This window comes from Pithys albifrons, chromosome 5 (genome assembly GCF_047495875.1).
Source record: "Pithys albifrons albifrons isolate INPA30051 chromosome 5, PitAlb_v1, whole genome shotgun sequence".
Lineage (NCBI taxonomy): Eukaryota > Metazoa > Chordata > Aves > Passeriformes > Thamnophilidae > Pithys > Pithys albifrons.
The window spans coordinates 33951984-33968460 of NC_092462.1; the positions used below are offsets into that span (position 1 = coordinate 33951984).

At 34.0% G+C, this 16477-nt stretch overlaps 1 protein-coding gene across 4 annotated transcripts in view; it reads right to left on the minus strand.

Moving 5' to 3' along the window:
• The window catches only part of FSTL5 (follistatin like 5), a 364104-nt gene that overhangs the window by 76751 nt on the left and 270876 nt on the right, over positions 1-16477 (minus strand). The gene's annotated exons all lie outside the window — the stretch shown is intronic.

Below are 16477 nucleotides of genomic sequence, written 5' to 3' on the forward strand. Positions count from 1 at the left end.
GAAAGGAAGGTATCTCTAACTTCCTTTATTACAAGGACACAGAGAGTAGATAACCTTTTGAGGGTTAACTGGAAACAGTTTTAAAAATAATTATTTATGTATGCTTGGTTTGCCAGATAAACTCAGCTCAGGCTTTTCATGCCAATGTCAATGTTACAATTCCTATTTTCCAAGTAATCAGTTTTTCTGTTCACATTGGCAAAGTAATGCAACTCTGCAGTTTGTTGCTGCCTGTCAGAAAGAAATTAAATTCCACAAAGTAATCTGAAAATAATTGCATTTGGCACAAATCCAAGAGGTGTTTTTTTTTCAGTTTTCCTTCTGGCTTAAGAGGAAAACCAAAACCTAAATGTCGTAGGCACAAATTTTGCATACCTTCTCTCAGCTTCTTATTTTAAATCTGCAATAAGAACTAATCGGGAATCTAGTATAAATCCACTAGTTGAAGAACCAGCCTGTCAGAGAATTGTAAATCATGTCAAAGCCTAAAGAAGGAAAATACACAGTCTAAAATAGGCACTAGTATAGTATATACAGTAGAAAGTGACAGAATCTTAAAGCAAACCCTATGCTGAAGAATGTAACACCAGACAACAGTTCATGGCTATTAATGCAGACTAGCTTTAGTCAAGGGAAATTAATCTTTCTAAGCTTCTTTTACAGTCAGTTGAGACAGCTAAAGGTAGCAAAATCCTTTCATGGGACAGCTCAGTGGATCCTTCATTACTCACCGCTTTAGTTACCACCTCCCTCTCTCTGCTGACCATGGAAACAAACTTCCTAGCTACAATCAGACATTCTAAGCATTTAATTGGTCCCTCTGTTTCTTGACACTGGGGAGATTGTAAAGAAAAAACTAAATCACAAGTGAATTTTACAAAGGCTGTTTTTCATCACATCAGCTTTACCAGCTTTAGTAAAGTAAAATAGCTTTACTAGCATTATTCTACTGCTGCCTGGTAAACAGGTGATCATCTGGCGAGTAATTCAGAACATCTAACTAAATATCTGATGTTGAGAAAGTCTTTGTACATACCTTACAAAGATTGCATTTCAAATAATCAACAAAGAGATCACTCTCTATTCTCTCTTCCTAAAACAACACTTTGTAATGCATGAGCCCACGCCATTAGTTGAGCTGAACAGGATTTGTCTGTATTCAGCAAATCCGAGAAAAAGATTATTTCTCTGACTCTAAATGAACAGAATAACACTGTACCAGTTTAAATAATTAATTAGAGATGTATGATTTTCCCTTTAATCTCTCAGATACAGTAAGGACTGCAGTTTCACTTCATGAGGAAACAGTAACAGTTAGCAAATGGTAACATCCATTATTCCACAGAAAACATACAACTGCTTAGTGCTTTTCAAAAAAATATCAGTTGATTAAAATATGGTTTTGCTATTTTGAAATGTTACAAGCTTCCTAAGAACCTGAAGAGGGATGACACAAAAAAGCACCATAAAATCCCTCTCTACTAGTTTGCCAGTGAGAATAATTACTTCATTTTATAGGTAGATGTGTAAAGACAATTTGGATTTTTTTCTTGTTTATGGGAGGCACTAGGCACAAATGACAGCTTTGCCAAAGTACTAGAGCTCTTGAGGCTAGCCATAAAACATCACTAACCTTTTACTTCCCCCAAAACTCTGCAACTTTATGGTATCTTGCTATGAATCTGTAATAATGACTGATAATTTATTTAGACGTTCAAAATCTCCAACTGAGTAGATGAAGTTTATTTTAAATGAAAATTTTAGCATGCTCTGATACAGCTGTCTTTTTTATTGCTTCATGTTACACAGAGATCTTTAGAATGACTCATATACCATTCAACTTTTACTCCTTTTTAACAAAACAAATTGTTATGTAACCAGATTTAATCAGATAAAGTATTTGACATTAATTTCTCATACATTTTCCAAGCTAACCTCATAACCAGTGACAGGAATTTATAATAATTATCCAATTACAAAGGTTTATTATCAGTCCCTCAAATTATTCTATTTTCTTTTTTTTCCTTTTTTTTTTAATCATCCTTAATTGTAGATGCATTTATTATTACACTTCAACCTGGCTCTGCAAAGAGAAACTAGATTTGCACTGTGCAATGTACTTGGATCACATGCCAAAGTAGTATCTAAATGCTAGGAGGCCCCAGAGAAGCAGTACTGATGCAATTTATGCTTTAAGGAAATTCAGTTTAGGGGCAGATTTGTGGAATGAGCTAAGCAAGAGCATCTCCATTTTAAAGACTTTATTTTTGTAGGATTACTTCAAAGAAATAACTGAATACTTCCTAAATTTTCCTGATTCTAAAAGTATCAGCTCTTCATAATTACACTGTGATAAGATTTAATCAGTTTTCAAATACTTAGATTACAAGCACTTTAGCTTTAAATTTATTAAGTTTATTGGAGTTTTTGATCTTCCTATTTCAAAAAATTCTGGATTTCAGATTTAGTTTCATGAGTTCATACTCCTTTTTTATGTTGACAATAATTCATGTCTTTCTTTCCTGAAGTGTATTCATCTTACACTAAAAGAAGTCTTTTTATTTCATAGAAACAAATTTCTCCAGATGTTTCTCTAACAAAGTCAAGAGAATTTACAAAAAAAAATTAAAAAATCCCCAAACCCACAACCCTCAGACTTTTGTATTACTAAAATTTTCATCCAGGTTTCATCAAGTCCATCCCATGTATTTCTGAACTCTCCAGGAGTGAGACAGACACACATGCAGGTAGAGTGGCTTCAAGCTTCATGCAGCCTGAAAAAGGCCTGTGGGATAAATTGTGGCTTATCACAAAATCCTTTTATACAAGTGATAAGCCAACAAAAAGGAAAAAAAAAAACCTTTTCAAACACATATAACTTTCAAATACCATGCAGGCAAAACTGCCTAAAGAAAATAAAAACAGAGATTAGTTAGGAATCCCCTATTATGTGGTAGCTGAAGTGAAGATACAGAGGTAAGAAAAAAGGAAAAAAAAAACCTATTACTTTAAAATCTGATATAAGAATGATTAACTTTAGCTCATTCTTAATGTACAAGAGAGAAAAAATCATATTGCAACTCAAATAGTTTTCTTTGAGTTGATATCTTGTTTTATATGCAGCATTTATGTATGATCTACAAACAACAGTACAGAAAAACAGGGCTGGTCACACATTACTTGGATTAGTAATACAGTGTCCCTTTTGCCAGTTTGTTATCAAGTATCTTATATATGAAATGACCACATACATGGTTACAAAGATTTTGAACTGAATTCCTATATGAAAGACTGCTTTAAAATATACAGCTGAATACATACAACAAAGCCATTGATATCTGTTCATTGCCATCTTTTGCTCTTCATTTATAAAATGAAAATATTGGCAGTTTGAAAGCCAGCACAGCAGCTTCACTTAACAAGGGTCTAGTCCACACTGACAGGGTCAATACTTCAAAAATATTTTTCTTAGAGCCTTTTTAATAAACAGCAAATCCTATTCAACCTGAACTAAGCACTCAGTATGAGCAGGAGTACTACAAATATATGCTGAATATATACTAGGAAAAAACTAAAATCTGAGATAATCTGCATTTAATACCAATCTTAGTTATCTGAGTGGCACACACACACTGCCTTTGCTCAAACCACTAAGATAACATTCCATGTCCATCCTGGAATGGACTAATAGTCAAATCTTTTATTACAAAAAAAGTTTTACTAGGCAAGATCAATTCCTTGACATCAATGAAAGAAAAGACAATTCAGGGTCATTTTCAGCCACCTTTCACTGTTACCATGGAAACCAGTTGTGTAGGAACAATTATTTTGGTTTTGTTTAGGTTTAGATTTGGGGGGGATTTTGTTTGTTTATTTGGAGGTTTTGTTTGTTTGTTTTCTTTACCCTCCCTACAGATATTTTTTAGTGATAGCCTTTGTATTGCTTGGTTATAGTTTCTGGTCAGGTAAACTGTAAGCCACTGGAAGAACATCCTGGTATAAAACAAGTCAAATTACAGTGTTCAGAAAATTGTGTGGGAAAAAAAATCCAGAAAAAATTCAGCAGGTGCTGTCACTGACAAACATATTTTCTAGAATTTTGCCAAGTATGACTTCTGTTCTTTTACTAATACAAAGCCAAGATGTTATGATAAGCCTACAAGTATCATATATTTTGATAGCTGTTCATACACAAAGACAATAGTATAATACTGAATTTAAAAAAAAAACATTATTTTCTACACATTATGAACAATAACTTATTTCTGTTTCTTCTTTCTGTTACATATGTGTCTGTTAGATCTAGTCTGTGTTCAAGACACAGAAATGAAGCTGGAAATTTCTCATTTCCCAAAGGGATTGTGAATAGTGGTCATAAATATTTTCTGCCTGCTATTAACAAAGTAAAGAAATCTTGCTGATATTTAAAAGCTTTGTTCCTATTAACCACTCACATTTGTTATGCATGTAAAGTTTACCATATTCTGCCACTTGTAGGATAAATTGCGTATCATTTAAGACCAAAATGCCTAATTGAGGTACATGTGTTTCCTACGCATTAAAACAGTTAAACAAACAAACAAACAAATCACAAGAAATTTGAATTGCTCAGTTACAAATAAGACCATAAACCCCAGTTAAACAAAATACATATACAAAAGATTTATTTGCATCTCAGAATATCACAGTTAGTCATGACCATATTCTGGTGCTCTGTAACAGGTTCTCTCTTTTGTGATATATCCATTGCTTCAATTTTACTACTGCTTTGCCAATCACAGTAAGCAGTTCTCTTCTGTTGCAACAATAGCTAACCCTCTGTTAACATGATTCAACCTTCTACAAGATATACCAAAATAATTTTACTACTCAGTACACTGCTTTTACTTATATTTGTCTCCTGTAATTAATGTTTGCTTCTCTAAGTACTGTTTCCTGTACTAGACTCAAAATTTCTTTAAAGTACAAGTCCTTTATGAAGCAGGAAGCTATATATACTATATCTTCTCCTTTTTCACCATTTTCCTATGTTTTCATGTTAAAGAATGGGACAGCACCATTCATTGGAAAGCTTCTATGCTACTGTCACCATGTACAACTGTATTAAATGCAGCCATATTTTTGTTTTCTTATATACGGTACAGACTTTGCAAGACTGAAATGTATAGAAGTTCTTTTTCTATTACTGATCCCTCTAGCTAAGCCTTGGCTTCAATTATCTTTTATTCCAATTATTACTCTATCATTAACTGTTGCCAACAATATGCTCACAGAAGTCGTGTCAGAAACAAGGTCTTTATTAATCCATAGGAGGGGAAGAAAAGGCAGTTTTTTTCTTTGCCTTCCTTTTGCTATAATTTAAAATGTTAATTGTTTAACATTCACAGGTTAAACTTCAAAGCCTTTTTCATTAATGAATTTCTTGTCCGATGTTAAAACTAATGCATATCATGTCAAAAACATGAAGGCAAAACAGGATTTTGTCATCTTTTATGAACTATAAATGACAATAGAAGGAATTTTACAGAATTTCTAACATTTGCCAAATTGCTGTACAAAATTAAAAATATCTCATAGACAAAATTGTCATGGAATTGATACTTTACTGTGCCAGGGTATGGCAATTCTATTTTATTTCTCATTAACAGAAAGAGAGACAGACATTTTCCTGGAAGGAGCCCAAATGCTACAAAGGAAGTCATAGTCTCCTCTCAATTAACTAACAGGACAATTAGAAATGAAATGCATAAAAATTGCTGTTATTAATATTCTTAAGAGTAAATGGACACACAATTCTGTTTTAAAACCAGACAAGATAACATAATTAGCATGATAGTGGGTAAGTATGTATTCTCTTATTAAGGTACTCAGAAATCTATTTTCAATTTTTAAAAAAATATTCTTTTTCTATATTTCAATAAAGTGTCTAAATGCAAAGACATAATTTGAAAACATTAATATATATCCCTTAGAAAGTTCTAGAACAAAGGTTTTAATCACCAGCAAAATCAAAATATAATTAGTAAGTATTTTTGGGTAACTGTAAAAAAGCCACCTCTGTCTCGTATCTGCAAAAGTATATTAAAGAATACAGATTTATTGATTCTCTGTACATTCATCTGAATTTTCCTTATTTGAGGGTAGAAGAGTTTTTTATACCAAACCAAGCTAGGTATTATTTAGAAGCACTGTTTCAACTTCTGGTTGTAGTTTGAAGTGCTACAATAGCCAGGCATACATGAAAGGAGAAACAGATGGATGTCATTATTGCATCTATTCCCCAATTCATACTAAATTTAGAAAAACCTTTAGTTTGTCTCTCCTTTTTAACAGAACATATATACAAATGCTCTTTGTACACAAACAGAAGTAGTTCTGCATGTAGATTTTTGAAAAAGAAGCTCTAGATTATCAAGATACCTATGTAAAATCAGTGTAAAAATGGTATAAACATGAAAAAGAAAGGAAGACTACACATGAACAAGATAAAATTAGCACATGTCATTGGTGTGAAAGAGAAATCAGTCTGATCAAAAGTAGATCTTCAATAAAATTTAGATATGAATGGATGCTGAGGCTCTCATGTGCGTGGGTAGATAGATCACTGACCATTTTTATCAAAATAAATCTTAAATACCATCATTTGAAAATCATGGCAGACATATCCTTTCTCTTTTTACCCAGTCTTAGCCAACAAACTAATCAAGCTTGATCTAGACAAGTAATTTGCCCCATGTTCACTTTCACAAGCAGTGGTATCGATTATTTTTCAGGTGGGTAGCAATTTTCATTCTGAGTCAGTATAGGGTAAATACCTTGGTATTCTTCTGCAGTGGTTTTGTTTTCTGGGGGGTTTGGTTTTTTTTTTTCTTTGTTTCATTTTTTTTAAAATTATTATTACTTTTTAAAATATATAAATTTCAGTTGAGCTGAACTCCCAATATGTAATTATACCCTACCTATCCTAATTTTAGTACCTGGGCTGCTTGTGAGGAAGGGGAAGAAAGGGTTTCTTTTTTTTTTCTTTTTCATGTTTAAGTAATTGTGCCTCTCTGTTCAATGAAAGAGACTCCTGGATATCAAAGCACTTTTATTACTGGTGACATTGCCCTCCTATTTAATGTACTATAGCAATGATTTGAAAGTCAGGGCTGTGAACAACAGGAGGCCATTATTAAAAAAGCATCTTTCTCATGCTTTTAAGAAGGATTGACCTTTACTGCTAGCTCTAGCCTACTCCAGGTTGCTTTTGCAAGACTTTTCTAAAATAATAACCTGAAAAGCTTAATATTCTTTTTGTGTATTATAAAGCCTTTTTCTCATTACCAGAGTCTAGTAGGATAGCAAAAGTACTGCAAAATGACCTGGACAAGTTGAAGAAATAACTATGCAATTAGTAAAAAAAATTATACAGAAATTTAGCTGGTTTTCACCCAGTTGACAGACTGTATAAAGCAAAAAAAGTAAGATAGGTCTAAATCTTTACATAAAAATCGAACTGCAATTTTTTTCATGAAGTAATCAGATATTAAAAGCACAAAGTGAATTTGCTAGTAATAGCAATATTGATTTCAGACATAACCTGCTTCTCTATCCAGAAAAGAACAGATAAAACAGCAATTTTGAATTGAAAAAAAAAAGGATGAAAAAGTGATGCTTACAAAAATTTTGAAGTCAGCTTATAACACAAAGTATTAAATTTTCCACTAATTTTTAAATACAGGGAAGATGGGCAAGAGTGAAAAGAAAGTAGGGGTGATAAAAGTTCTGATGTCTCGGAAAAACGAAAAAGTAGAGGTTACTATAGCAGTAGGACAATAAGAAAGTATTTGAATAAATAATATGGCAGAAAACTCATGATAATCTAAATGCTTGCTGAAAGGAATACATTAATATAAATGAAATTGTTAGCTCTTAAATACCATAAAATATTTTCATGTTTCTACAGAGTCTGCTATATAGTATTTACTATAGAAAAGTCAGAACAGGCAGGGTGGATATAATTATGTTGTACAATGACAACAGTAATAAGTTGGTATTTTCTGTCTTTATATTCTAAATTTTCTTTTAAAAATTGAAAGAAAAAAAAAGTCTCTGATATATTTTGAAATTCCCAGTGAAACTGGACAGAATCAACTGCATTTTCCAAGAAGATATATCTATGAAGAACATCATAACAGTGTTCTGGACATCTTTGGTACTCATATATTTCAGCTCACACAGAAGGTCCTCTTAAACAACTAGTTACCATTTCAGCTACTCTTCTAACAATGTGTTCAATGTGTTAAGAATAAAAAAATTTAAAAATCCACAGTGTCCCTTTGACTTTTATTTTATTAACTGTTTCTGTCTGTAAATGTCAGAAATGTATAGCACTGCCTTTGAGGTAGTTTTATAATGGCTTGCCTAGAGTTATTTACAAGGATTTTTTCATGGTAAGGGTGAATGGATGGACATGTTTTATCAACACCTTTCACTGCCACAAGGGCTTTAATTTTGAAATTCAAAGAACCAAACAGGAAATACTAACAGATTCAGCTGCTTTGGATATAATCAGTAGAAACAGTTCTAGAATTCTGAATTGTTAGTAGTGCAAGACAAGGGACTCAGCTCTGCAGGAAACAATTACTTTGCCCCACTTTCTGATAGGGAAATGACCAGATCCTGATCTCAGTTTCACTGCTGAAAGTATGAGAGTAGATGATGGTCCACAGAACATAACTGTTCACCTCTGAAGCAAAGACTTTCATTTGTTATAAAGATAAAATGAAGTGCACTGATCGAGCACAAGAAAAGAGAAAGCCTATGAAGATCTTAATACACCTGCATAAAGAGAATCATCAGCTGGCTCAAAGTTAAAATAGTCCCCACCATAAAAAAATGCACATATTAAGCTGCAACATAAAGTTCTGAAGTATTAATAACTTCAGTTAAGCTAGATTTATGGCACTGGCATATCTAAATTATTTTAATGGGAATCAATACTGTGAATGAAATCTTGTTCCAATCTTTTTCACAGTATTTCAGTAACAATGAAGGCTACAGATCAATTTGGGTACCTGATTTAAATGTGTCTTTACAGTGTCATGAAAACATAATGTAGAGTCTAAAGGAGCATTCATCATGCCATCACTAAATATTAAAATAATCTCAGTATTCAAAATAAAACATACCAAATTCTAAAAATCACACGTGTGATTCATCCGAGTGCTAAAGAATTAAGTAGGCCTCAAAATCAAATTCAAAAAAAAGTGAAGAGAAAAAGGATGGAAGGGGAGTGAACAAAATGGTTGCACTGGTCATCAAGACTTTTGGTATAACTTAGAAGGAAATAAAAAAGCATTAGATATTTGACAAAGCTTATTGGCATTTTTGACAATAACTGTTTTCACTTTATTTTTTAAAATAAAATAAAGACACCAGAAAACAAAGATAGTATTCAACCCATTCAATAGAAAAGATAATTATGCATACTACTTAAAAGAAAAACTGTGTAAAAGATAACAGGCAATTCAATATAGGTAAAAATAGAAATGTGCTGACTTTGATGAGTCTCTGTTACTCAAATCTAACTACCTCATTAAAAAATCAGTAGAAAAGATATGAGAAAGATGTAACAGATGTGTCTAAGAGGTGCCATAAGCATAACATATAGGGAAAACCTACAGCTAGCCTTTTAGACAAACTTCACCTATCCTGTATGTAACACACAGAATACCACTGGACCCCACAGAAGATCTAACACTCCAATTGCTGCAGTACAATTTACAAATGAAAGCTCAAAATAAACTGCTCAGGATCCAGATTTTTTATTGAACAAGACTGCTAGCTTTTTGCTATGGTACTATGACTGAACAGTTTGATTTGCTCATTGTTGGACAAAAGGAGGAGCATCACTTCTGAAGGGAAGAAGGTTCTGGGGTTCCTTTCACATCACAGGACCCTTACACTTTCTCTCACACAAAGGTGAGAGTCTGACAGCAAAGACTGCAAGCGAAGAGAGACAGTGGGCAAAATTTAAGGGAGGAGGAAAACCTTCTGAGGAATGAAGCAAGACCACCCAAATAAGAAAGTCACTGCATTGACTAAACAATCCCTGCAAGCAGCTATTCCTTTTTTAGGACACTCGCAAAACAAGAAATTAGTTTACACGAATTTTGAATATGTATTTATCATGGTTTAGGAATGCTATTCCCCAGTTTAGCTTCCCACTGAAACCTTCCAAACCATGCAATGCTCAATCACTCCTTCTCCTCCTTCCCCTGTGGTGTGCTGAAGGGGAGAATTGGAGGCACAAAAGCTAAAGATTATGGATTGAGATAAGAACAATATACTGGAAATAGCAATGAAACAAGACAATGAACAGCAACAGCTACAACAGTAATGACAGATTGTACAAGTAAAAAATAGGCAAACAATTCACACATGATTCACCCAACACTCTCTCTGTCAGGCTACCTGACCAGGAATGGCTCCCTTCCCCCGTCCCCAGAAAACAAGTGAGGTGGTATAGAATAGCCTCTAGGTCCTAGACATGCCCCCATCTTGCTGCTGGATAAACTATCCCTGTGCTGGACAGAATCAGGACATTATTCTATTTTGATTATTATTCTTCACTTTCTTTAAGTTTAAGTCCTCTAGTTTATATCCTAATAATTTTTGGTTGGTTGGTTGGTTTGGTTTTAGTTGTTTGGTTTTTTTTTTGTCAGTTTTTTTTTGTTTGTTTGTTTTTGTTTTACTTTTAAGAGTTTTTAGCTTTGGGGAGCAGTTGAAAAACATCAAAGAAAATTCCCTGACATTTATGGTTCACTTGGGATTCTGTCAGAAGTACAAATACACACAAACACAAAAGTTCTTGGCAGATAGGGCATTTATATTTCTGACCATTGCCCTAAAGTCATAACTGTGCTGTATTAGGAACAATTTAACCATGCCTAAAAAGAAGCTTGTATGTAGGTCCATACCCTCCCATGGGAGAAAACAATGTTGAAGGGAATAATTCATGAGGTTCTCCTGAGATTTTCCTTAAGAATAATAAAAGGGAAAATAAAAGGTGAGAAGTTGGAAGAAAAAGAAGAGGTCAGATGTCAGAAATCCTTTCTATTAAATGTGCTTACTCTTTTGGACAATCTGGAAACCTTTCTATCATCAATTGCTGAGCAGAATTCTACAAAATAGAAGCTATTACCTTCTTTAGAGGACATTAACTTTTAGTGGTATTCTCCATTATGATATTTTGGGTTTGGTTTTACTGGTTTTTTTTTGTTTTTTGCTGGGCAAAGGAGAAATACGTCAATAAGGGAACACTGACTGTTGAGTGAGACCAAAAAAGTGACAGGTGTAATGTGGAAATCAATTCCAACAACACGAACAACAGAGAGGTTTTGAGAAAATGTAACCTACATTTAACTTCAAGAACCTCAAATGGAAATATTACATGCTTTCCATGAAAGCTGCCTAAAGAAAGATATGAGTTTTTATCAAAAAGGAAAAGTTGAACTACAATCCTTTGAAGTTACTGTTAAACTTTGCATGTGGACAAATCATCTCAGTAGATCTTGAATAAATATAAGAACAAAGGGCCTTCTTACAAGTCTGATTTCTCACATGTATAGGGAAGAACTTGAAGGCAAAAATGGAGGAAAATATCAGGAAATCAATAAAATAAAATAAGATACAAAAACTTTTAAAAGTGAATGAATTCATATTTTAAAAAGTAGTATGTATTGCATTTAGGAAATATAACTACTATTTTTCATATATTGGAATTATTTCTCTAATAAATAGGTTACACAAAACATATTCCAAGAGGTAAGTGGAAAGACAAATATTAAATTTAAGATGCAGGATAATAGAAAGGGAAAAAAAGCCTTTCTACATGTGTACTAAAATATCAGTAAAATGTCCTGTGATATCAGTTTTCTAGTGAGTCACAGACCAATTATATTACAATTTAGGTAAAGTAAAATTTGCAGAGGCATATAATTTTTCATAATTTCACTCAGATGGATGTTCATTATCCCTGACTCCCATCAGCTTCAGCAAAAGAAAGATTACTATTTGTGGAACTATAGCATCTTGCTACTAAGTACCATAAGAAAGGCTGAGGAGTATTAAGCACTTTTAAAACTATCAACTGGATATTAGCAGTTTACATTATTAATATCTGACCCCACACTTAATAGAAAATTTTGAAATGCACTCCTTAAATACAAATTTCTATTATCGTCTTTTGAAACAGTATTTCTTAATATTTCTTTAAAATGTCTTGGAGTATATAAAACATTACTCAAGATTCACTCTTAGCCATTTCAGACCTGACAGCTTTAGATATATATCCTGTATACTTTCATTGGATGTATAGAATATTTTTAAAAAAATAAAAAGTAGAAATTCAACTATCAATTTCAGTTTAGACTTGGACTCCTTTCCTCCTTCTTGTTGCATTTTTCCTTTTGGCAAAACCGTAGGACATCGTGTTGTTCTGAGTTTGTCCCTCCTTGAAGCAAATAACTTAACTGAGAACTGGAGAGTGCAAGAACTTAATTTCTAAGTATGAGCTTTTGCTATGATTTACAAAATCACATCATCTCTACTGCTTAGTCTGATTCATTTCTGTATAAGTGCTGACTTCCACTTATGCTGATCTTTGACGCATTTTGCCGAGAAAAAAAAAAACAACAAAACCCCAAACTTCTTCCCAGGTCACTGTTTTGTTATTTTCACAAAATGTACTACTGTTTACACAACATTATTACTCTTGAGATGCACAGATGGGGTTCCTGTATAACTGAGTAAATTAAGAATTCCCAGGTTAGACAAAACAGCATTGTAGTTTATAATATAGCCATAGTAAAGCCTTGAATACGCTGCCTCTGGGGTCATCTTAAATTATACAAGGATTTAGGGGGTTTGAACGTTTAAAATTGCTTGAATAAATACAACGCATTCTTTGGTGATTAAATAGTGACATACAATGGTGCACACCTTGTTTCTCTCTGCATTTGTTCCTTTGAAACAATATTTATTTAAGTATTAAATTCATTTTCCGTAGTGAAATATAAGGCACCACTCTTTTTTTGTTCAATTATTTTTTTCCCCCAAGGTTTTATTTTTATTACACTGCCTGAAATCATACTAAATTATAGCTATATAACAATCTTTAAGCAAATAGGGAACTGTAAGAACCAAAAACGTGAATATATGATGAACAGATTCAGAAAGATATGGAACAACCAAAGAAATATGGGGAAAAAAGGAATAAATCATGGGAAGATCTAGCAATAAATATATAGAGATCAAATCAATGGAAACACTGAGTCAGAAAATAAATTTTGAAGAAAAGAAACTCTGGGGACCAATTTAACTCAATGTCTTTATGTCTGCTCTTCTATTTTTTTTTTTAATCCAGACTTCCCTAATTCTTTATTCCTTCCTTTTGAGTTTACCTACAAAGAGCTATTAGTTTAATATCACATATATATATTTGAGTTCTATTAATTTTATTGTCTCACTCCATTGATATTGGACCTCACCTTGTTTTTCTATATTTGAATCAAAATTAAACTGCTAATATTAAGGCACTGAACTATAACATAATTTTTGCTTTAAAAGATTTCCAAGCTAACAAATAAGTTATGAATACTGAGATCTTCAGAACTATACAATCCTGTCACTGCAAGCTTTTATTCTCTTAAAAGTTCTCTTGGTAACTGTACACAAAATGCACACACTGACATAATCCTGGCACTCAGGTAACATTTTATAGACTTTCATTTTAATGTTTGTGGGTTATCACTCCAGTACACTGTCACGCATTTCCCCTGTCCTACTAAATATAAATAAATCTGGGCAATTATACCAATTTCAACTTTGCTTTGAGTGTCTGATCACCACTGCAACCTCGCTTCAAATTAGGCATCCCATGAGTCTTCAAAATTTCAGACTCAACTTTCTTCTAGCTGTGATAAGTACTTCAGAAGTGTGTTCTGGCTAATACCCAAACTTCCACTCAGCTGTTCTCTTACTCATTCCCCACCCATCCCCCACAGAGGGAGAAAATAAGAGTAATGTGAATGGGAAAGCTCATGTGTTCAGGTAAAGACAGGGAGGTTGCTGAATAATTACCATAGTGGGCAAAACAAGCCTGACCTTGGGAAATTTAGAGAATTGCTTCCCTTGACCTGCTCGCCACTCCTCTTTTGATGCAGCCCAGGTTGGCCTTCTGGGCTGTGAGTGCACACTGTTGGCTCATGTACAGCCTCCCATCCACCCGCACTCCCAGTCCTTCTCGGCTGCTTTCAATGACTTCTTCCAGTTGTTCTCATATCTGGGATTGCTCTGACCCTGGTGCAGCACCCTGCACTTAGATTTGTCGAACCTCACAAAGTTCTTGTGGGTCCACTTCTAAGGTTTGTCCAAGTTCCCCTGGATGACATCCCCATCTTTCAGGTGTGTCAACTCCACTGCTCAGCTTCATGTCAACTGTAAACTTGCCAAGGGTGTACTCAATCTCACTGTCTATGTCATTGATACAGATTTTGAAGCACCAGTCCCAAGACAGAGTACTGAGGGACAGCACTCATCACCAGACTCTACCTAGACAGAGAATCATTGACCACAACTCTATGGCTACGTCCATCCATCCAATTCACCTCTCTCGAATTGGAAATAAGGATGCTGTGTGGGAAATAAGGATGTTGTGTGGGACCATACCAAAGGCTTTGCAGAAGCCTAGAGAGATGACATCTGTTGGTCTTCCCTCATCAGCTGCTGCTGTCACTCAATCATAGAAGGTCACCAGACTGCTCAGGAAATAGGTCAAGTCCTTTAAGATAAACCTGCTCCAGTGTGGCTGTTGGGGATATCTGCTTCATCACCATGGAGCACCTCCTGCTCCTCCAGCCTTGGACTTACCCCTGTTGTTTCTCACTCTGTTCTGTACCCTATTCTTTCTCTCTCTCTCTTTGGTGTTTTATGCCCTTTTTAGAATGTATTCTCAGAAGAGTCACAAGTGTGCCTGAGGGGCTCAGCTGTGTCCTGCCAATGGTCCATTGGGACTAGCTGTGTATACCATGAGACAGGCCCTGTCCTTTTCACTCAGAGGTCATGGCTGCAGCCCATGCTGACAACACCCAGGCACCTGCACCTGGCAGAAGAAGTTCCTCTGTTTGATTTTGGCTGTTTTGGTTTCTGATTGGCTTTTTTTCATACTCAAAACATTTGTATCAAGCTTAGACAACACTTGATCTTTTCATGTCTGCAAAAAACTGTTCAGTTTGAGCTGTTAGCTTCATTATTTCCATTCAACATTTGCCTTCTATTTCTCTGTGTTCAGATGCATCTTCCTGTTCCTTCTCCAGCTTATGCCTCTTATTACACTTAGAGATAATTAGCTAGAACTCCATAACATTGTGGAACACCATGCACATTTACAGGAAGGTAACAAATATTGCAGAAAGGAGCTTGTGAACATGGGAAAGACACTTTTGAATGTCAGTCATATGATTAACATCAAACTAACAAAAGCAATTCTTATTTAATGGAGTTTTCAGATGATGCTGGGTTTATCCTAAGCCTCTCAAGTGACTTCAAGCTACCACTCAAGCAAGATGAGCTTTGAAATTGTCCCTTACATTACAAAGCAGCACACTGAGGAAGCTCAGGTTACTAAGAAAACTAACAAAAACAGAAACAAAACAAAACTGATGTGAAAGAAAAATTGCCACCTTAGAAATAAAATGTTAATTGAAAAAAAAAAAGAAATAAAAATAGACAAACTGGATGTTTGATTGTAACGATATCCCAGACACATATAACAGTTTGGGAATTTCAGACTTGCTTGGGTCAAACAGAAAGCACAACTTCCAATGTATCAATTTGTCCACGTTTATAACTTAGTTAATATAAAATGGTCAAAGCAAATAAGCATACTCACAAGCACGCAAAATACAGCTCCTGAAAGCCTGTTTTTAGAATTCTCTCAGGAGATGTAGTTATGTTTCTCATTTTCTATTTTACTCTATATTTTTGAGGTCTTGGCAAAGTTAGGTGGCAGATACTTGCCTTCCTAAAAAATATTTATAAACTATATTAATATTCCCCTTTTTGTTCTCTGAGAGGTACCATACACACTGTTGAGCATTTGGAGGAATAAGTAAAGGAATTAATATTATTATGAAATACTTATTTTGGAAAAAAACAAACAAACAAAACATTTCTATTGAACTGTTAGAAGAAAAGGTTGTTGTTATTATGATCTATTTGTACTAACCTGGCGTGCATTTCTTGAAATGTTAATTTCATAGATTTCTCTTTTTTTCTAGATTTTTTAAGACTGTATAATCCTGAATGTATATTGTTGACTGTATTTGGGCTGCAATTTAGTCCTCACATGATTTTATTGCTAAATTTATTATTTTAAATGATCAGTCTGTGAAACATCGTTTTTCTATATTTAACAACAAGGGCTCAAACA